The sequence below is a fragment of the Emydura macquarii genome, unplaced genomic scaffold, assembly GCF_026122565.2.
Source record: "Emydura macquarii macquarii isolate MOO-44397 ecotype Brisbane River unplaced genomic scaffold, CSIRO-AGI_Emac_v2 contig_3603, whole genome shotgun sequence".
Classification (NCBI taxonomy): Eukaryota; Metazoa; Chordata; order Testudines; family Chelidae; genus Emydura; species Emydura macquarii.
Genome location: NW_027133740.1, coordinates 6,043,982 through 6,069,274, shown reverse-complemented (window position 1 = coordinate 6,069,274; position 25,293 = coordinate 6,043,982). Strand labels below are relative to the sequence as shown.

Sequence of the window (25,293 nt, the reverse complement as noted above, 5' to 3'; positions counted from 1 at the left end):
TTCCCCCAAACAATGGCCACATATGTAGAGAGTAGTACCATCTTATTATGCGTTCTTTTCACTCTGATTTTGCTGATCAACATTGTGACAAGCTGAAGACAAAAGCTGCTTGTCTGCCCACCTGCTGGTTTTCTCAATTGCCTTTATGTGTGTATTGTACCTGATGCTGGTCCAAATCTAGCATTCCTGGAGATCATTATCATTCTTCCGTCTGACAGATGTATTGTCCTAACCAGACATGTAATAACAATGTGTCTTTAACTTCTCAGTGGGAGCTGGGGTTGTCCGTGTGCAATACCATTTTGATAGAGAGCTTTCTAAGGGCGGAAATACTACATTCATTCATTTTCAGTTGTGATGGGGCAGTTAAATATTTGGGGCAGTTTTGGGAACATTACTGAACTTTTCCAAAATAAGCTTAAAAATTAGAGAGCAGTTTCACCTTTATAATTAGTCTTTCAGATACTTTCTCCATAGTTGTCCGGTGTTTCATTAGTTTTCTAATGCTGTATCTTCCACATTTCAACATCTAAATTGACTAGATAGATATTGAATAGAAGATAGAATGTGACTCAAAGATGTTGCAGATACTTTAAAATGTTAATACATAATACTTAGCATTCATACAGCAATTTACATTTTTAAAGTTCTCTGCAAACATTAATCCTCAAAACTTCCTTGGGAGTCAGGTTACAAAGGAAAAAAGGGAGAGGAATATTAATAACAATGATTCTAAGGAACAAGTCCTAACAAGAAAACAGCAAATCGTAATACATGTTATTTCTCTGAATTAAACATCTGTATATAGTATTAGAGGGTTGGAAGGGAATAAATAGACTCTGACAGGAAAAATCACATAACTGTAAACACAGACGTCAAACTTCTCTAATGGCTATTTAGCAATACCAATCTTTTGCACTTATAAGCCCCAGTTCAGCAAAATACGTAAGTATGTCATGGAGTCCATCTGTCTGTACTAAAACAGTTAAGCATGTGATTAAGTCTGATTGACTTCAGTGGGACTTAAGCAGATTCTTAACTGGCTTGCTGAATCAGAGCCATGGTGCCTTTGAGAGAAGATTTACCAGTTTATCACAACATTTCTATGAGGTAAGTGTGATAATTTCCATTCAATAAATGAGTGACTCAGAGTCAGCCAGTAAGTTAGTAGCAGAGGTAGGAATAAAACCCAGAAACGCTAGCTCCAAGTTCTCTGCTTCAGCCAGTAGAAAACACTAGCCTTTCCTATGTCATCCAGACCCTATTCCCAGCAATCTATAACCATATTGATTATAAATAAATAAATATCCCAAATGAAAATAAAAGCTCCATCCTGCATTAAAGAGACACTTTATTAACTCCGACATTAGATAGGACTTCTAGATGTAATAACTCACCAATTTATCCCCATGTAATCTAAAATTCCAAAAACCTTTTAGTCTGTTCATAATCATTACGCTTAAAAATCAACAGAGGTTCAATCAGCTTACCTCTTCAATTGTTTGCTGGGTGGAAAAATAAAAGTCTTGTAGCCTAGTTTACATTATATTTTTCTTCTGAATATGGTAAATAAAGCAAGGCACTTATGTGCCCTTAGCTGAGTTCTGAATGTTAACATTGGGCAAAAATCAAAATATAGATCAAAATAAGCAAATCTTCCTAAATGACTTCTCTTTCCCTTCAGGAAAACTAGAATGTACACTTTGCAAGTGGCTGTAATAACATAGCTCCAGGCCATGACCATTTAAGTTATCACAGGTATCAAAAGAGTTATTGGCATCTCCTTTCATTTTTAGGAATCAGATTCAAATTTAATTTCATATCCTATATAAGATAAATTTGAGGTTGCCCATTTCAACCAATAAATTATCCAAATTACAAGGCCATCACGCATAATTTGACTCAATGAGCAATTTTATAGTTTGCAATTAACTTCATTGTTAATTGATTTCCAGTTTAAGAAATGATGGAGGAAACAAAAATTACATAGTTTATAATACTTTTATTTTTTATATAAATATAAAAGGCAAGATTGCTACAAAACTTGATTTGACTTTGGAAAAGGATAACCATTAAAAACATTCACTGATGAATAGCAAACAAACCTTGTGTTCTCATTTAGGGTTGATAAATTATTAAAAGTCAATGTGGTGTTCCTTTTCTGTGCCTTCTTTTATAAAATGTGATTTTTAAAAATTCTTCAGGACTGTATTGGCAATACTGTAATTCCAATTAATTATTTCAACAGAGCTGTCTAGTTCAAGGAATACTGTTCTTCCAAAATATGTAATGAAATGTTCTTTAGTAAGGAAATCTATTACTTTATCAGTCTGAGGGAGTCCATATAAATTTGTAATGGATTAATTTTATATTAACATCCATGCTGCGCTCTAACGCAAATGATAATTTGACTGCTTCAGTTGATTTTAAGAGACTGTGAATGTGCTAGAGGACAGTAGCTTTCACCTTAATCTTCAGTGGTGAAATCAAATCCATTGCTGTTTAAATATTCCATTCCAGTTAGATGAATATATCTTGAACATAGGTTAGGTAAAGGAGAAAAAACAGTTGCGACAATCTAATTAATAAAATGGGTTTGTAAGTGACCAGTTGGAAATGGAATATAATTTCATGCCATTCTGAAGTAGTGTTCAATTAAAATGATGAAAAATCATTGGAAAACCACAAAAGAATTTCAATGATTGAAGACATAGGGCCAGATTTTCAAATGTATTTAAGCATCTAAAAATATAGGCCATATTTTTAAAGGTATTTTGGCATTGCTCCACTCAACACTGCAACATCTAACTGATTTCAGAGCCTAAAGTTTCATTTTGAAAAGCAATGTAGGGTACGTTTACACTGCAGTTAGACACCTGCGGCTGGCCTGGGTCAGCTGACTCATGCTTGTGAGGCTTAGGCCAAGGGGCTGTTTGATTGCAAGGTGGACGTTTGGGCTCGAGCTAGATGCGGGGTCCCAGAGTTCGGGCTCCAGCCTGAGCCCAAACGTCTACATTGCAGTTAAGCAACCCCTTGGCTCCAAGCTCCACAAGCCTGAGTCCACTGACCCAGGCCTGCTGCAGGTGTCTAATTGCAGTGTAGACATACCTCTAGGGTGGGATCCACAACAGTACTTAGTTGCCCAAGTCCCTGTGTTGGCTCTACTACAATCCACAAAACTGCCACCAAAACTGCAGGTGCCTAAACGCTGCACTTAACATTTTGCAGGAAAAGCACCTCTACTTCTGCCTCTGAGCATGCACACTGCTGCATCACTATAGGTTCTGGAGGCCTATCTCCAAGCCACAGAGTGATTCATGAACCATTGAGCCTCTTAAGTCATGGGCCGGGCCCAATCTGGTAGGTGGTCTCTAAGCATTTAGGAGACTTAGGCACCTATCTCCATGAGAAGGGTGGGGCTTAGCACGCACCCCTTTAGATGGCATCTCCCATTAGCTAGCTGAGGAGGCTCCCCACCTGGCATGCTGGCTTTTGTGGATCATGTTCTTAGGCACCTATCTCTCCCTATTCATTGTATAGGGAGACTAGACCCCAACTTCAGATTGTGGATCACAGTGTTGTTCCTGTGATATCCTAGGTGCCTAAAGGTTACGTGCCAGGACTCTCAGCATTGCAACACCTAAATCCCTTTGTGGCCCCCTCTGTAGTATTTAGGCTCCTAAGTCCCATTGACACAGCCTCTTGGTCCCAGATTTTTAAAGGTATTTAGGTGGCTAACTCCCATTAATTTGCTTAAGTCACTTTTGAAAATGAGACTTAGGGTCCTAAGGCAACGTCTACATGCCTTTAAAAGTCTGGGCTACGGATAGGCGCCTAGTGGGATTTGCAAAAGCACCTATACAGGTTAGACATCTTACTCCCATTAAAATCACTGGGAGTTAGACACTTAACCTACTTAGGTGCATTTGAAGATCTCAGTAAGTACTAAATACTTTTGAAAATCTGGCCCTTGGGGCCCAACTCTGCGACGCTGATTCATGTGAGTGAGGCGTTGGGACTGGGTAAGAACTATTCTTATTAGTAAGGATTGCAGGGCTTCATTCTTAAATACTGCAGCTGCAAATCCATGCCAATAGATGAAAGAAAACTGTCAGATCAGTCATGGAGCTTGCTTGGTCCTATTTTTATTTAGGCTGCAATTTAAGTAAATAAGAAGAATGCATATCAAGGAGATGAATAAACAAAGTCTTTAAAGCAAAAGGGTGGCTGCAGCCACTTAGCCTGAGCATGAGCCAGTTTCTGTCGTCACTGACAGACACCAAGGTCAAAACTGCAACCCAGCAGATTCCATCCAGCCAACCCAGACCTGAAATGGGGTTTGCACCATCAGCTGTTGTCCACCGCTGTAGAAGGAGAGCTGCCACTGTGACAGACTAGAGGTAGTGTTTGCCAGTGAATCTCTCTATCCCAGTGACACAGTGAATCCTTCAATTCTAAAAGATATGTTCCCCTCCCTTCTTTACTCTCCTGGACCAATCAGCCAAATAAGTTTATCCCGCTGCAAAGACTACATCTCCTCCCAAATTGTGCCATAACATAGATGTAGAAACCTCTGGCTTGACTTGAACTAAAAGAGAATGCAAGGGTTAGTCAGAGTAATAACAATACACATTCAGCGATTAAACACTAATACAAGCTCCTGAGGATAAGGACTGACAGCTTGTCCTAAACCCAGCCCCAGCACAAGGGTGGGAGAGAAAACCTAGCTGCAGCAAGACTGGAGAGTGCTCATTTTAAGGAGGGGAGGGAAAGAGGGGACAGCAACCTCCCTCCAGGCCAATAGGAGGGTTCCTTAGACTCAGAGAAACATTCGGCACAGCCCCATGCAAAGCGGAGTTAGGATTGGTTGGGAAAACTAAGGAGGTTCTGCCATCTGTCCAAAGAAAGTCCAAGCAGACCCAGCCTGACTGCACCACCCTCAGTGTAAGTCTACACAACATTATAAACTTGGGTCCATCAGACCTGGGCTTGTGGACTCGGTGTTTCCATGCCCAGTGAGCCTCCACACTGCACTGTAAACCTGGGTCTCGCGTCTGTGCTAACACGTGCATATTGCACTGTGCAGACGATTTGGGGCTGCGGCTTTAGCTGCATCCACACTGCAAAATGACAGGGCTTGGTCCCGAGTCACAGCGGGACTCAGGCTCTGACCTGCCCCTCTAACAGGGTCCTAGGACTTATGTCCTGAGTGCTTGCTGACCCAAGTCAGATTGATCTGTGTGTGCATGGAAGCAGGGCTTGGGCTCAAACCATGGGTTTTTTATTGCTGTCTCGTGGCTGCAGCTGGCCCAGGTCAGCTAACTCAGGCTCATCAGGGTCAGCCTGCGGGGCTATAAAATGGCAGTGTAGTTGTTCAGGCTCAGGCTCAAGCCTGGGCTCTGAGACCCAATGAACATAGACATTGCAGTATAGATATACCCTTAGAGTCTGTGTGGTGGCCAGAGGTTAAGGGAAGAGGAGACGACTGAGCCTAATTATGAGGGGGAAAAATTGGGTTAATTTTATTTAATTATTTTTTCACATGTGCCACATCCCTGCTCCCACAAGTTTGCTTTAGAAAACAATGAAATAAAATGACAGCATGCGGTGGATTACACAGACTTCTGCTTATTCCATCCTTTTTGCAGCATATGATGGTGGTACCATGCCAAAACACATGCTTTTAAATCACCAAAAGCTCTTCCACAATTCCACCAGTTATCACTCTTGCACATGTTGAGTTTCTGCCCCTTGCCAGCAGCAGTCCAGTAAATTCTGCATAGGATTTTCTCCTGAATCAACCTCATTCTAAATCTGTAGGAGACCTACTAATGTGTTTTATGAGCTTTGCTTCACATTTTCCTATTGATACTGCAATTTATGTATTGACCCACAGAGATTTCTGTATTCATCTTCTTTAAGATTGAAGAGGTATTGGAAAAGCTGTTTTTTTAGATTTTGCTCTAAGATTCCCAGCAAAGATAACAATGCTAGGCTTGTGGGGCTGGGAGGGGGAATAAAATTCTAGGGCAAATTAATCGTTTGCTAACAGTTAATTGAACCTGTTCAAATTTCCATTGGCATCCTTGAGCTATTTCATAGATCATATAGAAGAGAATGCATTTTTTCTCTTTGAAACAAATTATTTTAGTTTAGGGTAAATGCCACATAATTTTCTTAGGGCTTTAGAGAATCTGAGTCTGACAACTGCCTTGACCTACACCAGTGAAAATCTGGAGTAACTTCATAGACTTTGAAAGCTTAAAGCCAGATTCTGGCTTCATGCCAGTAGAGCAAAGCAGCCAGAAACCCAGCAAACCTGGTCCTTGTGTGGATGGGCTCCTCTGATGGTGTAGAGTTGCCACAGCATCTCCTATACCATCCCAGCTCCCACTTCAATGAGCAAGGCTCAGGGGAAAGGGTACATGGCTGCAGTGTTTTAATCACTGGGTGATTCCCAGGTATTAAAAAGACCCCTTGGACCTGTGGGCATCTGGAAATAAGTTATACTAACAGCTTTTGCAATTTATGCCAGGAACCAGATCATTCTCCACTGGCCCCAGACTCAAAGGAGTATAGAAGTATCCACCTTTGCTCCATTCAGGCTCCTCTGGTTCTGAACTGAGAGCATGTGTGACAGACCAGAAGATCTACCCTTTCACTGCAGCAGTGAAGCTGGGAACACAACTATCTTTCAGTTGCACAGGGACCTTTAACCACTACGGTAGCTACATGTCTTCATGCCTGCAGTTGAAAAATGAAGCTGAATAATGTTCAATGTATTGCAGTTGCCTGCTGGTCAGCCTTTTGTGATACTTGTCTTAAGGATTTATACTCACGCCCATCACCAAAATATCTGAGCATCTTGCTATAAATGTACAATAACAATAGAAAAATTGTATTTATAAAGTAGATAATTAAGAATCTTAAGAAAATGTCCAAAAATAGATTATGGACCAGATATAAAATATGGACCAGATCTACTTGTCAAGATGGTACGAATTGTTGTAGCTCTATGAAGTCCAACGGAGCTACACTGATTTACAATAGCTGAGAATCTGACTGCTTAAGTGTAAGAGGCACAACAAACTATAAAAAATAGTGACTCAGATATTCTCCTCCGTCACACTGATGGTCCCATTCAGTGAGAGCTGAGTGCACGTATGTGAGAACAGAATTTAGCCAAGCAGATTTAAGCTTTCCATGACACAGTGCTGGAATCAGAGCTCTGCTTTATTCTGTTGCAGGGTCTCCTCCGTCTCAGTATGCTCTAATCATTCCTTTGTGGTATCCTCATCCAAGAAATTTTATTCCATCTTACCATCACAAATCTTGACTTTGACAGGGAAAGAGCATCTGTGTTACTACGTTTTTGTCTGCAGAAAGGCATTTTTGCTGGGTAAAACAAATTTTCTTTTAAGTTGTGCAGAAAGTCCCAGGTCAGGGAATACTTTAACTTTATGGCTCTTGTTACACACACTACATTGTTACATTCTGCTGAAAGCATCTAACGTGTCTGTTAGATTTGAGGCTTAGCAAGAGAGTGTGCTATTTGTGTTTATCCCATTGTAGCCTTGGCCTAATCATGCTTTATCCATTCCTAATACAAATAGAATAATCTCTCACAGCCAGGGAGAAAATCTCCGAGCTTCTCTTTAGAAAACAAAATTCAACTAATATTATTGCCTTCCAATTTCTTTATCACCTTATATAAGTTCCTTGTGCAATCATCATGGCGCATTACAGAATTAGGGAATTTATATGTATAGGGATTACTTCACCCATTACTTCAGTGCAGTCACCTCTGGGGAATGTGGTCATTTTAAGAGTCATTATACCATCTGTTATAAAAATAATGTAGAAGTTATAATAGTAACGTCTATATGATGATTCCTGAGACTGCATGTAGACAGTTGATCTTTTAAAGAAGTCACTTCCAACATACTGCATTTTGTTTTATTCATTGAGATTGCTGGATTTACAATTTTACTCTTCCAACTTTCCTGTATGAATTTTACAGTCATGCCTGTACCTGCCCCAGTCCGCATAATTCAGTCTGATTTTCATGGTTTCGACCAATAGGAAGAAATGTTCGGTTATAGAGAGACACATTTGAAATAGCCACATGTATCTCCTCAACCAGAAACAGATTGAGAACAACAGCCCAATATTTCAGACCCATTTACTTTTTGTTTTTCAGAGCAAAAAATATATTACCTGAAGCCAGAGTTTAAGGGGAGGAGGGGAAAGTCATCTTCTAGTTTAATTTTACTGTTCCACCTGTTGGAAATTTTCTTGGTTGGTTTTGGTTCTGTATCTCTGTGGGTGAATTTACTGCTTGTGAAAGGGGTTGGACTGACAGTCTTGGAAAGTGAAATCTGTTTCTACAGAAGAGGGACAGCAAGAGAAGCATCTTCCACTGTCCTGGCCTAGAAGAATCACTTCTTCAATGAGAGTGACTCGGTTTCTGTGACATTTAATCCTTGACCTGTTTAAGGATGCCAGTTCTAGTGGTGGTCTTGCAATATGGACACCTACCTGCTGAATCTGAACTTTTTCTTAAAAATTATTGTGCATGCGATTCTTAAAATGAAGATTAAGGCCTACAGCCACCTTTATACATGGTAACAAGGCAAACCCTTGCTACCATTTTCCTTACATTTAATAGGTAACCAGGACACAGGATATTAACATTAGTCTTAGCTTGAGAGCTGTTGCTAGTATTTTGGTGATCCTCTGGCGATGTTGGATTAAAAAGTACCTGGTGGTCCACTATTACTTTCACAACTATCTACAGCAGGGGTTCGCAAACTGGGAGTCACATGTTGGTTATATGTTTGTTAATATCAAAGTAAGTTGGCAATGAGGCACTAAGTCTGTGTGAAAAGTGGTATTGACAAAGTTTCTTCATGCCCGCCCAGTATTAAACAATAACTTTAAAAACAAAAACAAAAAAACGTTTCTGCTTATAACAATAACTCGATAAAAATGTGTTTTAGTTTTACTTTGAAAGTAGTAAGAAAAGGTAAATTCATTTTAAACAATAGGGATATAAATTTAACTATTTAAAATAGTGTTAAATGTATAAAAAAAGGTGTTTTTAATTTATAAGGGTCACATTCAGTTGCTTGCTGCCTGAAAGGGGTGACTAATACAAAAAGTTTGAGAATCACTATGGTTTATCTTACCTGTACTGTTGTTCCTGTAATTAGTTATGCTGAACACTGACAATAACCTGCTCACTCCAATAAGCATCTTAAGCTCAGACCCTTATGAAGAAAGCATCTAAGAAGTCCCTTTGCTTTTCTTTCATTGGTAAACTAATACCAGATCTATTCATGTTTGTACTTCGTTATTTCAGATAAAACATTAGGGACCAATTTTCAAAAGAACAGGCAAAAAAAAAAGATGTCTGCATTTTTGAATGACCCTGGCTTACACACTCATGACTGCTATTCAGGTTCTTGTAACTGTCTCTTCTGTTCAGGTGTTTATACCTCATCTGTGCACACAAATGTCGGGAGATACTTGTCATTTGATGAGCTTTTATGCACATGCTTTTGAAAACCTGGCACAAGTTTTATGTGGTGCTCAAAACTTCCCCCTAACTGAAGTACTCTGGTGACAGACAAATATAAAATTATTAAATAACTTGCTAAACCAGTTTTTAAGAAGAGATTAGATTAAAGAATAATGAGACATACCATGAGACATTACAACATGATGAATTTGGGCCAATATTATTTCAACTAAAAACAATAGGAAATCAACTTGTTACCTTGCTGACTTCTATAGTGGGAAAATGAGAAACAATAATTTATAATTATATAAATAATATAAAATGAGTATAATAATATTCTAATTTTGTAGAGTCACTTTCCCTTTCAGACAATGTATGCTCTTAGAGAAGTGAATTAACACTTGGCAACAACCATATTTGTTTTCCTTGTACTTTCAGTGGCTGATTTATGGAGCAGCAGTCGGCTCACCATTGTTCTAGCATTAGCATCATGGTGATATATGTGAAGTATAGAGGAGCCCACCCAACTCATTGTAATGTTAATCTTTTTGTCTGGCACATCTGTGGCCACACAGTTACCACGACAGTAGACCATAGCATGAAATAATATTGCCTCCTTTCATAAGCTATTCAATGGTGGGAGGGTGGGTCAACTTCTAAAGCTGTTCTTTTTATAGAGGAAGTCTTATTTATGACCTCTCAGTTCTAAATACCTTTGGTAAACCCTGGTGTAGGTGACTATAGGACTTCACTTCCTGTTGCTCCCAAGCATATCCCAGAATCCTTTGCACTGATTGTGTTAAGAATCTCCCTATTGAATGCAAGATTTATTGTCCCTTGCTTTCCTGGAGGTGAATGAATATGTTGCTCCCAAGCACTATTGGGACTATTGAATGGGACACTCTAGAATGGAAACTATTGAATGGGACACCCTATGCCCAAAGCTGGCCTAAATTCAGTGTGTTCTATAGCAATATAGGTAGTCATCCCCTTTTTAATGTTCTTTTCCTTTTGCCATGAAACATAACTATTTAAAGTATGAAATTAACCAAAGTAGCACCCAGTATATCTTCCCGTAATGAAGGCCTGGATTAATTTATCCCTAATCATTTTCCTCCTTTCCTGCAAGTAACTAAATTTACTATCAGTAGAGTGACTGATCCTTGCCAGCATGACTGAACTTGAGAAAATTGCCACTTGACATTAGAGAACATTGTGCTGATTCTACCAGCAGCACCGGAGTCCCCAAGAGCAAAAGATTTAATAATGCAGTAGTCTGTTGAGCAACTAAATTTAAATAATGGCATAATGCAAAACAGTAGTTACTAATTACTACAAGTAAGGGAATTGCAACAGAAAACTTTCAACAGTTTGTCATTGTGCTGTCACAATACTGTAAGATTGTCTTGCTCTTGCAGTGTAAAATTCTGGTCTCAAATTGATTAACAAAAGAAACCAACAAACAAAAACCCTATTAGAAGCAGACACTTGGAAAATTGGAATTCAATATTTAGAGAAAAGATACAATATCTACCTAAGTAATAATAAACACAATAAAAATGTGTTGTGGTTTTCATGATGCCAGTAGGTGGTCGAAAAGGCTAATATGTAGAGTTGCTGAGTGGTAGCAGCTCCCATTGATTTTAGATGGAATTGTGGGGGCTCAGCACCTCTAAAAATTAGGCCCTAAAGGTTTGTTATTCAACTAATAGCGTGGTGTATAAATAAATTAAACAAAAGAGTAAAAACTAAAACAACATTATCAATCTGATTTATCATGGGTAATATTCTGTATTCAGGATCATTTTAGCTTAATTTCATGCCAACCAATTGTATTAAGTGCCTCTTTTGACCAATACATGTAGTACTCTTTCTGTGCTTTTGGTATTAAAGTACTGAAAGATGTTAAAAGTAGAAATCAATTTCTACCATTTTGGGTTTTATTACAGTACAATGTACTGTCAAACCTAATGTGGTGTTTTGCTGAGCATAACAATGTACCCATCTACTAGGTACAGGGTTTGGGGGTTCTTTAATCTACAAACGTAACAGTTTTGCGGTATCTCTTTTGCCCATTGTGCACTATAGACATACACTAACACTTAAGGATAACAACAACAATACTTTGCTCTTATTTAGAATCTTTGTTAAAAGTCTCACAGCACCACTGTGAGGTATGTGTCATTATCACCATATTACTGGGCAAACCGAGTCAAAGAAAGATGACTTGCCCAAGGTCACAGAGAAAATCAGTGGAAGAGCCAGGATGATGCTCAGTAGTCCATCTCTTAGTCCCTCGCTTTAACCGCTTAATACAGCTATTGATTATTGGTCATATATTGTAACGGGAAGATAAAATGATGGATCATAATACACAAAGAAATAACCGCAAAAGACTGGTGTGAAATGAGATAGGCATCACAATACTGGAGTAATGGCACAATAATACTAAAGGAGAACGGCTGGAAGAGTAATGCATTGCTTAAGTGGTAAAGTAGAAACAACTGATGAAAACAAGGGCATTAAATGGACTGAGGGGTGGGAAGACGCAATATGGAGTTAAGGAAGTATATATGCTTTGAAAGCTAAGAACTCTGATTACATTAAACGATTCAGGGAAAGAAGAAACACCAATATTTCTGGTGGGCAAAGTGGCAGAGATGGTGTTTGACACTACTACACTGGAGAAACTGGGTAGGGGTGGAATAAAACCAGGAATAAGAAGTGGTCTGAGATGATATGGAAATATGAAGTAGAACAATAACATGTGGTAACAGAGGGGTTCATCCTTTTATGGCGTGCACAGAACTCCAACACGTATTAATCAGATTTATGCACATCCTTGAAAAGCAAATACACAAAGCGATTGAGATTTACAGAACCTGTTGACGTGGAGCTTGAGTGGAGAGAGAATATCACAGGAATCTGTGCAGAAGTAGCTGTGAACACGTAGAACTTTCCATCTCCCCTATGTCTGAGAAGTAGGCCCTTCCTGTCATTGGAATATTTTATTCTTTTAGTATAATCTGTGCTTGAGGCTTGAAAGATCTTAAGCAGGTCTACCTTGAGATTTTAATTTCTTCATTTAGTTGCAGCAGCATATGCTTATTGAGATGTTACTGTTCTTCCTACAAAACAACTGGTGGGAAATGTGAAGCGTGAATGTCATGTAAGCCTTTTTTCTTCTGATTTTTCCGTCTTGTATGGGCTAATTTACCCAACACATGAATTTGTAACAAGGTAAGCCACAGATCTTTCAGTACACAGGGTCATTTCTGAAGCATAGAGCAATGTTTATTTTTCACCATATTAGCAGCCCTGTCTGGGGACTTCATTAGAGGGTTAACAGAATCCTTTCTGTCAGTTCTTCAGCTAACAGGGGATCTCAATAGGGACTTATCATGTAGAATAAGTAAGCGTAAAGTTTGGAAAACAATGAATTGAAGATCAACGTGATAACAAGCATCTTCAGAATGGAGGAATTAATATTGAAAGATGTGGCTTGATGTTGTACTGTGGTATTGATGCTAATACAACAAGCAGGACTGAAATATTACTATATGGAAAAAGAAATGATATTAAATCAGTTACCAGTTGGGGACTGTGGCGTCAAATATATACGGTGGTCTAAATTCTGTTGAGTAATGTCTTATACAAGGAGCAATTCTAGTGAAATCAACAGGACGAGTTGAGAAATAAGATATTACTCAATGTGAGTAATGACTGCAGAGTCAATCTCTCTCTTGTTGATTTTGCCAACATTTTCCAGTGATTTTATTAAACAACACAGGGCACTATAATATGTGTCACTGCTGGAGAATGCCAAGTGACTATCTATGGGTAGCTTGCATTGATAATTATACATCTTCTTATCTGTTCATTTAAGTTGTAAGTGAGTTGATAAACCTGTATGAATAGAAGGGGTGGATTATTGGGAAGGACAGAAGTAAGAATACTGGGATTTAGGTTGGAGATTGGTGTGGTAGAAAGAGGAGACTTCTGAAGTTTTGGTGGGATACTGCAGGAAGTAAAATCAGTGTGACAATAAAATCAGGCCTGTAGAGCCTAATCTTGCAAAATGCGAAGCACTTCCTGTGCAATGCTGAGTGCCCTCAAGTCCCACCGTTTTCTTTGGGATTTAAGGGTGCTCAGCACCTTGCAGAATTACTATTAGCTATGTTTATTATCTGAATCCAGGCACGGACTCAGAATGGCAAGTATTATCTTCTCAGCCGCAGAAATAAGGCCCCAGAATGCCTTCTTAAAGGAGAGCACAGGAATGCTGTCTTTGCTATCTTCAGGTCAATCTGGAACTTTCACTTTTGTCATAGTATCCCCCAAGGAATCACAACCAGAACTGGTCACACCCAGAAGTAACAACCCAAAATTAAAGCTAGAGTGGAGTAGTGGACAGGGCCAGATTTCTAATTAGGCACAGTAAGCACACGTCTAGGGGCGCCGGCTTTCTAGGGGCGCCTTAACAGTGGTGGACTACTGCATAGGCCAATGGGGCCCATGCACTGGGGCTCCAGCCAATTTGGGTCCCCCCACGAACTCCGGAACTCTAGCCCCGCCCCCTGCTCCTCCTCCTCTCTCCCAGTGCCTCACCCGCCCTGCTTCTCCTCTTCCCCCCTGAGGCCACGCCTCCTGGCCAGGCCAGAAGCTGGAACCCAGGGGTGAGCATATTTCCCTCTCCTGGAGCTCTCCGAGTCAGTCATCCCAGCCCCTCTCCCCCTCCAACCCGCCTTCACAGAGCTGGCCCAGCCTCCCCTCTCTCCTCTGTTACCCCCCTCCTTGTGGAAATCACAAAATTCATCTGTAGGAGGGGGGGCCGCTGAAGATGCTGTGCCTAGAGTGACTAAGGTGTAAATCCGGCCCTGGTAGTGGACTGACATTGTGCTGCAAATAGGGGTCCCTATTATACCAAGAGCAGGAATGAGCACTGGCTGCCACATAGCAGCTTTCACAGAGTTTTAATTTGCATCTAGCACTTAGATGTTCTGGTGATGAGTGCTTTATAAATGCATCTAAATATCATAGACACTATTTCAAGATAAGTTAAGTTACTGTTGCCTTATTGTATCTTTCCCAATCAGTTACATTGTTTGCAAATACAAATGATATACTGTTGATTTAGGAAAGCTAGACTCCATTTTAATAGATCTAGCAACCTTGTAATGTACTATGGTAAACATGAAATTGACCAAATTAATAATAAAGGGGCTTCCCATTTATCTTGGAGTGTTCAGTTCCTTGGGGAGTGTGTGGTTTGTTTTTCATAACAAGACTTTTAGACCACATTTTTTCTGTTTTCATATATTAAGATTAATTACTTGCTGATTGACATTTTGAGTTGGGTCCTATTTTCCTCCTGCCTAATTACATCCAATCATTTTGTTATCCTTCTATAATTTCATGACAACTTTACCGAAAGTATTGTGACTGTAGATTGATGGTGTCTTATATTTTTGTAATTTAGAACCTATTAATGACTGAAAGAAAGCCTCCAAGAACTTAATTGGATTTAAATTGGTCTTAAATTGTAATTAGAACAGAAGAGAAGTAAGTCATAACTTAGGTATTTTTTATCACAACAAAATTTAAGAGTTGATTGGTTCAGGCTCTCTTCGGAGCTATGCTTGCACTGGCTGTGCTATATTCTGAAAAAAAGGAGCATCCAATTGGTTTGTCAATCAGGGTTGCACAGATGGGATGGTCTAATAGGCATATTTGAAACACCATGCATGGGAAGAGATATTTCCCTTTTCTGATAAGGAAAAGGAGATGGAATAGTTTTAATAATTTAGCAATAAAGAGGCAGCTGGCCGTCAGTGCTATATGCAGAGTATAGAAAATCTCCCACTATTTTAGGTGACATATGCAGAGAACAGTGTTGGTCCCATTTGACTGGCAAAAAGGCATTATTTTACATCATAAATGTAAAACAAAGACAGCAAATGACACTGTTGTAACTATCATGGCATTACTCTTCTATCCATCCTGGGGAAAATTTTTGCTTCTGACTTCTTGACCCGAAGCACTTAAGGAGCAAGATAAGATGACAGCAAGCAGTTTTCACTCCTGGTTATTGTATAACAGAGCAAATCTTCATAGTGCCCTAACTGATTGAGAAGGCACAAGAATTCAAGCACCCTATTCATTTTTGGATATCAAGGCTACATTTGACTGTGTTGACAAGGAATCACTCTGGTTGAACTTGAAACTCGCATGCATCCCTGACAAGCTGTGTAGAATGTTCCATCTCCTATATGATGACTCCTGTGTGATGAGAACAGCAAAACAAGGACACTGGACTTCAAAAAGGTAGATTTCAACCAGCTCCGAGAAATAGTAGGCATGGAGAGACCAATTAGAAAGAAAAGAAGTCGAAGGGAGCTGGCAGTTCCTAAAAGATTTAATACTAGAGGCTCAATATCAAGCTATTCTGATGCAGAAGAAAAATAATAAAAGACACAGGAGACCAATGTGGCTGCACAAGGAGCTTTTTAGCTATCTAAACCCCAAAAAGAATATGTACAGGAAGTGGAAGGAAGAGTATGTCATTAAAAAAGCATACATGGGAATAGCACAAGCATGTAGGGACAAAATTATGAAAGCTAAGGCAAGGAGAGAGTTACAAATGGCAAGAAATGTTAGAGATAACAAGAAGGGATTCTACAAATATGTCAGACAAAAAAGAAATATCATGGATGGTGTAGATCTGCTGCTCAATGGAGAAGGTGAGCTGGTAATAGAAGATGATAAGAAGGCAGAGCTGCTCAATGCCTACATTGCTTCAGTCTTCACACAAAAAATAACATATGACCAGATGACCAAAGAAGTTATCGTAGATAATAAAGGGGAAGGGATGCAGATCAGTATAAGTATAGAACACGTCCGAAATCTTCTGACTAATTTGAATGAATACAAATCAGCAGGGTTCACCCCAGGTTGCTGAAGGAATTAGCTGAAGAAATCTCAGAGCCACTGGCAATAATATTTTCAAACTCAGGAATGACAAGAGAGGTCCTAGAAGACTGGAGAAAGGCTAAACATAGTGCCCACCTTTAAGAAGGGGGAAAAGGAGGAGCCAGGGAACTATAGCCCTTTCAGCCTGACCTTGATACCTAGGAAGCTACTAGAGTAATTTATAAAACATTGTATTTGCAAATACCTGGAGGATCGAAGGGTGATCACGACCAGCCAGCTTGGATTTACTAAGAACAAACTATACCAAACCAGCTTGATTTCCTTCCTTGACAAGGTAATTGGTTTGGTAGATAGGGGGAATGCAGTAGACATAATATACCTGGACTTTAGCAAGGCTTTTTGACACAGTCCCACATGACATTCTCATAAGTAAGCTAGAGACATGCAGGCTTGGTAGAAGTAAATACATAATTGGTTAAACAACTGCAAACAAAGAGTTACTATTAATGGAATGATGTTGGATGGGAAAGAGGTCTCAAGTGAGGTTCCACAGAGATCTGTTCTGGGTTTGGTGTTGGTTAACATCTTTATTAATGACCTGGATGTAGGAATAGAGAGGACACAGATCAAATTTGCAGATGACACAAAGCTGCAGAGGGTTGCAAACGCTTTGAAGGCTAGAGCAAAAATTCAAAGGGATCTTGATAAATTGGAGAATTGGGCTATAGCCAAAAAAATGAAATTCAACAAAGACAAATGTAAGGTACTGCACTTAGGGAAGAAAAAACAAATGCACAAATACAGGGGGATAACTGGCTTGGCAGTAGCACTGCTGAGAAGAATGTGGGAGTTGTGGTGGATTACAACCTCAACATGAGTCAACAATGCAATGATGTTGCAAAAAAAGCAAATGCAATTTTGGGTTACATTAACAGAGGCATAGCATGTAAGTCACTGAAGATGATAGTACCGCTCTACTCAGTGCTGTTTAGGCCTCAGCTGGAGTGCTGTGTCCAATTTTGATCACTGCTGTATAGAAAGGATGTAGAGAAACTGGAAAGGATCCAGAGACAAGTGACAAAGATGATCAAAGGGATGGAATGCAAGCCATATGAGCAAAGGCTTGAGGAACTGGGTATGCTTAGTTTGGAAAAGAGAGATTAAGTGGGGACATGATAGGGGTCTTCAAATACTGTACAGACTGCCATAAAAAAGATGCAAAAAAATTGTTCTCTTTTGTTACAGAGAGGCAATGGATCCAAACTACAGCATAGCAAATTTAGATTAAATCTCAGGAAGAACTTCTTAACTGTAAGAATAGTAGGATAATGGAACAAACTTCCTAGGGAAGTCATGGACTCAGCTTCACTGGAGTTTTTCAAAAAGAGTCTAGATAGCCATCTGCTAGACAACAAATCCAGCATCTTGGCAGGGTGATAGACTAGATGACCCTTGCGGACGCTTCTAGCCCTGTGGTTCTATGATTTTATGATTCCTCAAGGTGCATTCTTGTAAATGGGAAAAGAACCACCTTATTCCAAATTAGGTTGGGCATTCAGCAAGGATGGCTTGCCTCCCCAAAACTCTTAATTGCTGTCATAGACTACATGCTTGACCAGGCACTAAGTAAATGCATTTTAGGTGTATGTCTTGATAGGAACCTCACCGACATCAATTTTCCTGACAATATAGCAGTAGTTGTCGATTCAATGGATGAACTAGTTGTGGCACTGAAAGTCCTGGAAAGCTTTGTGGCAAAAGTCAGCCTAAAAATTGATTGAGAGAAAACTAAAATTCTTCTAATCAACAATTTTGAATATGCTGCGGGCTCTAACATCTTAGCGGGTGACCAGCCAGTCAAGATTGCCGGTGATTTCACCTACCTCAGCTCTATTGACAATCACATGGGCAGCAATGGGAAATAACTCAAAACTCACACTGCAAAAGTATCATCAATAATAGGGTGCCTCGTCACGAGAACATCATTTGCAAATCAAACACACTGATAAGTAGAGAGACCAAGCTGAGGATATATAATACTTCAGTGGCCAGTATTCTGATCTATGAGACTGAAAAATGACTCCTCGCTGTCAAATCTAAATGAAGTTGGATACCATTCAGATGAAGCATCTCCGAACATCAAATAGTACAATTCAAGTCAAACAAAGAGATCCATTTTCTAACTAACCAGGTTGCACTGTCTCAGATGGATGCCCAACACTCTCTAAAGTGGTATGGTCATTTGTTCCAAATACCTATCAACTTCTCTGTGGAAATCATCTTTGACTTTCACCCCATGAAAGTAGGATGGAAAAGATCCCCAGAAGCGTGATAGCCAGGTAGTGCCAATATAGACTTGTCCCTTCTGGTGCATTATGGGGCAGGACACTTTGATTTGCCTAGGGGCATCGTGGAGGTACATAATGTGTTCAGTGGCCTCTATACTGTCCAAACGACATCTTGAAAACCAGCCTAATCTAAACTATGAAGATTATGGCTGTAATCCCCCAAGTGAAAACAAAATCCTGATACTCTTCTGGAGCAGCAGCTGTAGCTGTGGTGATTCTCTAATAGGAAACCTTGAGGAAGCCCTGGATATGTGATGTCAGTAAGGCTGATAAAGCCTTCCATGAAGTATCCTAGCTTTCTCTAGTGACGTGTATTGATTTCCTAATGAAGCATTTGGAAGCTAACAAGTAAAATCCACTCCTGTTGCTGCTACCTAGAACATAATTCATCTATTGCTGGTGCCATGCACTGGGGTTGATGTTGGGCTCTTTCTCAATTTCCAAATAAAATCAGACCAAAAGCCAAGGTCTGTGCTAATGTTCTACACGTTCCTTGCTCAGGTGAAACTACAACTCAAGCAACAGAGAGAGTTTTGGCTGAGTAAGAATTTTGTGAGAACTTCAAAATTTGACCCAGTAATAAAGATATTTTAACCAGCTGGTGAAATTGATCATGAGTTTCCCCTGCCTCTTCTCTTCCTGCTGCTCCCCAAACTGAACTACCGGTGTATCAGGTTACTGAACATTCCTGCTTGTTATTAGGTCATATGCTGTATCAAGGTTACATTTATAAAGAGTTAATAAATCATTAATAGGTGTTTTAATACATGGTTAATCCATTGTTATAGATGGTTATGGAGTTCAGCAACTCAAGAGGTCACTTATAACTGTGGCTAACAACTATAAAACCTTCTACTGATGTTTTTACAGCCATCTATAATGCATACAACTCACGCTTATAACATCTATTCATCATTTGTTAACACCTTCTCAGATATTGGCAAATGTAATTTTGATATAAACTATGAATGAAATGTTGAATTGAGAACCACCCAAAAGGAAGAAAGAGTTTGGAATACAGTGCAGTCCTGTATTAATCGCCTGAACTGCTTTAAAAGGGACATAGAGGAGATGTATATATAAATGATGAGAGAGCTTTATCTTTTATTGGCTACTCTAAATGCAAGAAAAATAGAAAAGATTTGAAACAAGAAGACACGCATGATGAAGACAAGTATTATTTTGCAATCAGGCATGAAGACATCATGCAGATGTTACAAATGAATGCTTCCATTCTCTGGTTTTCAGCACCACTTTGTTACTGTACCATAAAGGTAAATGGTATGTGTTGATTGTGGTTTGTAATGGAAGATCCAGTAGCAGAGCATATTCAGATGGATTAGATTTCCATAGATTAACACTATATGTTACACTGAAGTTTCAGCCTTCTAGTCATTCCCTAATAATTGCATGCTGTTTATATTAAAGATTTTGTTGCCCCAAACCGTGAGAACATCTTGCAAACAGTTCATCTATGTTCAGGATTACACCTGATGGCAGAAGTGACCTGACACCTCACCAGTGCCCAGTGTTTGGAAGTGAGGGTAAGGTAGCTCTCCCTGATATGAAGACTAAAAAATGCAAATCTCAGATTGATATAGCATCTTCCATCTCAAAGCACTTTACAGGCATTTGGCCTGATCCTGCAGTCTGCCAGCAAAACACCCATTGAAATAGGAATTCGGGCAGAGCAAGCCCACTCCAGCAGGAGTCTGAGAAAGGAACAGTGACTCAGAGCCACATTTCCTTTACTGCTTCCTATTTGTCCAGGGAGGAAGTAAGTTACTGCAGTCCTTTATGGGATGCAGTTTGCTTCTCCGTATTGCACTGGCTCATCTGAACTGGTGTCACTCCAATGATGTCAGTGGAGTGTCTCTTGATTTGCAGAACTGTGAGATCAGAACAAAGGCCCTAAATTGCCAATAGTAAATCCTAGTGACATCAGAGATTGATTGACTTCAGTTGTTTCCTTTTTTAATAATTCACACTCCTACATCAATGTCTATTTACCATACAATAGATCAGCTCTGCAAAATAATTAAATACAAAGTTGACTGGATTCCATAACATTCTGGAGCAAAGGGGGATCAGGGAAGGCATTGTGTTTCCATGGGGTATCTCTGAGACACGATGCTTCTCAGGACTACATTGCAGGTGGTGCAGCTTATGTACCACCCATCCCTAGCTGATGGCATCATCTACCCCTTTTTAATTAACTTACGATAGGCACAGTTCAGGCCCCATGTATTTGTACAAACTGTTTTATGCAATGGGGCCAAATTCTGTTCTTGTTTTCATTGGTTTAAATCCAGAGTAACTCAATTGACTGTTACATCAGTGTAAATGAGAGTAGATTTTGATCCCCATAATCTTTGTTCCAGAGGCAGCAGCTTTCAGTTTTCATTAATAAAGATCTTCTCTTATTTTGCAATTGCTGAACTCCAAGTACTGCCTGTTGACAACAAAACTCTAGCAATGTCAGATACGGTGCTTGGCTCAAATATTTTCCTTTTTTTCATAACGTTTTAGGGGGAAATAACACTATATAATACTTTGCGCTTTTAGAGTGCTGTATATCCAACAATTTCAGCATGCTGTATGGTATTTATCAATCTTCACACTATCCCTTGGGAGGTAGGTAAGTACTACGTTTCAGCTTTAGAAATGGATAAATGGAAGCATAGTGGTATTAAATGATTTGGCCAAGGTCACGATGAGATGAATCAGTAGATGCTCTGGGAGTAGAATGTGGGGGTGCTAGTACTCAGTCCTAGCACTCAATCCAAATAGTAGCTCACTGTATCTCCAGTGTTATAATCAAAACGTATGTGTGTGTTTGGTGCCTTGTTCTCTCTGAAATTGGTTATGTATTTGTCTAACTGCACTGGCTTCAGTAGAGTTATTCCTAATTTCCCCAGTGTAAGTGAAAGGAGAATCGGGACATAATGTACATTTATTATCCCTTTGCCTACACTGTATGTATATACACTCAATACATATAGAGAGGAAATGCCATGGATAATAATGAATCAGAGAGATCAAATGCTGCATCTGAACCAAACTATTATTTTGGAATTGTTTCCTGTTATAATCTCCTATATTTGTAAATGACTACAATCATTAGTGGCATTAATTACATTATACTACATGCAGAGGGTATGAGCTATTTCTTTGTGGCATCATACTCTAAGGAGGGTACCACTAACTTGAGGTACACTATCTCATATTAATCAAAACGGAATTGCATAGTCACTAGTGTCTATGTAGAGTGTGTGTATATGTATAGACAGAGCAGCTTTGTGTTAGTACAGCACTTTCTAACCGCACTTTATGCAAATAGTTTATTATCATTATCCCTATAGTGCAGCTGGAGAAACTGTGGCACATGGCAAATAACTGAACCTAAGGACAAAAAAGGTAGTGATTATCAGGAATGGAACCCAGTTCATTTGATTCCCATTTGCCTACTGGTAAAAAGGACTCTGAAATGCTTATGCAGATGTTGCAAATGATGTTACTGCTCACACCTTTACCACCCCCATTTACATGGACTTTGATCTGAATCTTTCTAAGCTAAACACTGTTATCCTTCTGACATTCAAATAAGCCCCTAAATGACCCATTTCATTCATTTAGCTGTCGATAGCATGGCAAATGAATTTTTTTCCCCTTAAAACATTTTCTCTGGAGCAGATACTCAGTTCATGACATTGTCACTTTTTTGTGCTACCAACCCTTGGGACCCTGACTAAATCTAAGGTTTTATTTCTCCACTGGGTTACTCTGTCGCTTTAACTGAAGTCTCACTTTCTAGTTTGGTGGTATTTGAGAAGTTCTCACTTGGGATCTGCTGTGACCTTGGTGTTGTGTGCCATTTGTGCATCATTAAAAGGTTGTAATGAAGTTCTGCCGCACACAGATTGTAAAAGGTCAAGCAGAAAGTTGGGAGCCAATGAGGTTGAAAAGAAAAATTGTGCTAGCGGCAGAGGTTGAGGGATTCATTATATTGATGCTATGGGGTTTTCAGCAGAGTAATAACTGGGTTAGCAATAGAATGTAAATCTTCTCAGCCACTTAGTCTGAGTCTGCTTCTTCTTGATTTGTGGGGATATATTTTTACTAGAGTACAGGAAAAGTCATTACACTCTTAGTAAAGCCACTGGAACTAGTTACTGCATTGTAGATAGAAAAGCAAAAGACAAACAGAATTGTAGGTATGAGGTATGAGGCTCATAAGTAACTCCTGAGCAGTCGCTCAGACAGTGTGGGAAGTTAACTCACATGCAATAATGGTCTCCAATTAAAGCTTTTTGTGTTAATTATTGGGGTTGCTCAAGTACACAGTTATGGTTTTATAGATTTAGGGGGACAGATCATGTTGTACTTGGGCAGAAATTTAAGAACCAAACTGTACACTCTTATGAAGATACCCACAGGGAGCGGATGAGTGGGCCCAGGAGATTGCCTCCAAATTTTACCCTTAGTGTCAAGGGTTTGGGGGATTCACAGAAGATACAGTGGTGTGACCTCCCAGCAACATATCGACCAGGGAAGGTATCCTTCAGCCCCCACAGAGTGTAGGACCTCACTAGCTCCTTTTCCATCTCCCTGGCTCCTGCAAGTGTAAGTGTGTAAAATGATCCTTAGATACCGCAGCATTTAGCAAACCAAATAACTTCCTTTCATGCTAATCTACTTTCAAATTAAATTAATCTATTTTGCATTATCAAATGAAATGAAAGAGTAATTCTAAACTCCAATAATTGTCATGTCTTTAGAAACGTTAGAGTTAGGTAAAATATATGAAAAGTTTTACCTCCCACTTCTCTGAGACTTGGTAAATTATGTTTCAGTCACTGTCCACATGTAGACTTAAAACTGAGACTTGGTATGATCACTCTGACTATATTTGTTGTCTTATGCTTAGAATTCACCGAGGTATATTTGAGAACTAAAACCCAGTAGCCTCCAATACTAATCCATTGCCCTTTGAAGTCTGTTGCAGTCTTTCCATTGCCTTCAGTGGGTGTTGGATCATGCCCTGTGGTAGTTCCTTGAATCTTCTATTAACTAAATATCCAGTGGAAGAATTACTTTTATTTTGAATAAGGGGGCAGATCCAAACAAGGGGAAAAGCCCAAGAGCTGATACCAACTTCACTGATATGCACATTGGGGCTAATCCTACTGTGTATTTCAGAGGTGCAGGATTAGGCCTATTATTCCTAAATTAACTACCCTTCAAACCTGAAAAAGCAAGTTTCTGTCTTTATCCCTTTTTTATGTCAAGCCAGTGATTTGGGCAGCTAATACAATGCGGCAATTACAGGCAGTTTTGAGAAAAGGTACTAAAAGTATCTGGGAAAAAACTTACCATGACTAGAACAGGTTAGTTGGCATCCAGTCAACTTTCATCAGATCACTGCAAATTACCTGTCACATTATTCCCTTTCTGAGCATGCTTTGTTTCAACATCCTCATTTCTCATTTTCTTTTTTTTTTTCCCCCTCTGGTTACATTTTCACACTGCAGCTGCAGGTCAGTTTTATTCTAGAAAATAAAGCTTCTGTACAGTTTGTGATAAAAAAACTAATATGATTTTCAGAGAAAGCTTTAATAACTATTTGGGGCCAGTTTCTACCACCCTTAATGACACTGAGTAGTTCCTTAGTCTCTGAGTAGTATTTTAATGGAATTAAATGTTACTCAAGAAAGGATGGCACAAAGATTCTGGACATTCACTTTCTTTGGCAGCATAACAAATGGTTATTTTTACTAGGCTATGTCTAGACTGACTGCGACCCAGAAATCAACACTATTCATCCACCTCCGCCAGGTGGAGTAACGCTGTGTTGACAGGAGTGCATTTCCCATCAGCGCAGCAAACTGAAGACACCTCAGTAAATAGGAGTTAGGAAGTCGACGGGAGATACGCAAGTTACTCTTCGTAGCTTGCATATCGCCCATCGACTGCCGCTGAAATTGGCAGCAAGTGTAGACATAGGCCTAGAAATGCTGAAGGCCTGAAACTCCTAATGTTCCCCACCAAATTTAAACCCACAGAATTTTGGGCAATTTAGATCCCTCTGGATCCATAATTTTTGATTCTATAATCTGCTGAATCCAAACCTGAGCCACATAATCTTCCTCTCATGTTTTAGGGAAGTTTAGACCCAACTTTGCATCTTGGGCCCACTTTTACATGTTCCCTGGATACATTGTAGGATCAAATTACCTAACGTGTACTGCAGTATCTTTATAACAATAGTTCCACTACATTGCTATTCTTAAATAACCATAGGCCATTGACGCTCAATGGAAAGATTCACATTATAATTTCATCAGGTTTTGGATGAAGGCCAAAGTGCACATATGTTCTGGAAGTGACTGTAAAATAGGCATGATACGGCTTTATGTTCATTGTTTCTCCATCCTTTCCATAATAAATGAACTAAGTTTACTGGTAAAAATATTCAGTCTTATTTCTAATTACGAG

At 39.4% G+C, this 25,293-nt stretch overlaps 1 protein-coding gene across 1 annotated transcript in view; it reads left to right on the top strand.

Annotated features, from left to right (window-relative positions):
- Positions 1-25,293, top strand: part of NLGN1 (neuroligin 1) — a 410,060-nt gene that overhangs the window by 264,774 nt on the left and 119,993 nt on the right. The window lies entirely within an intron of this gene.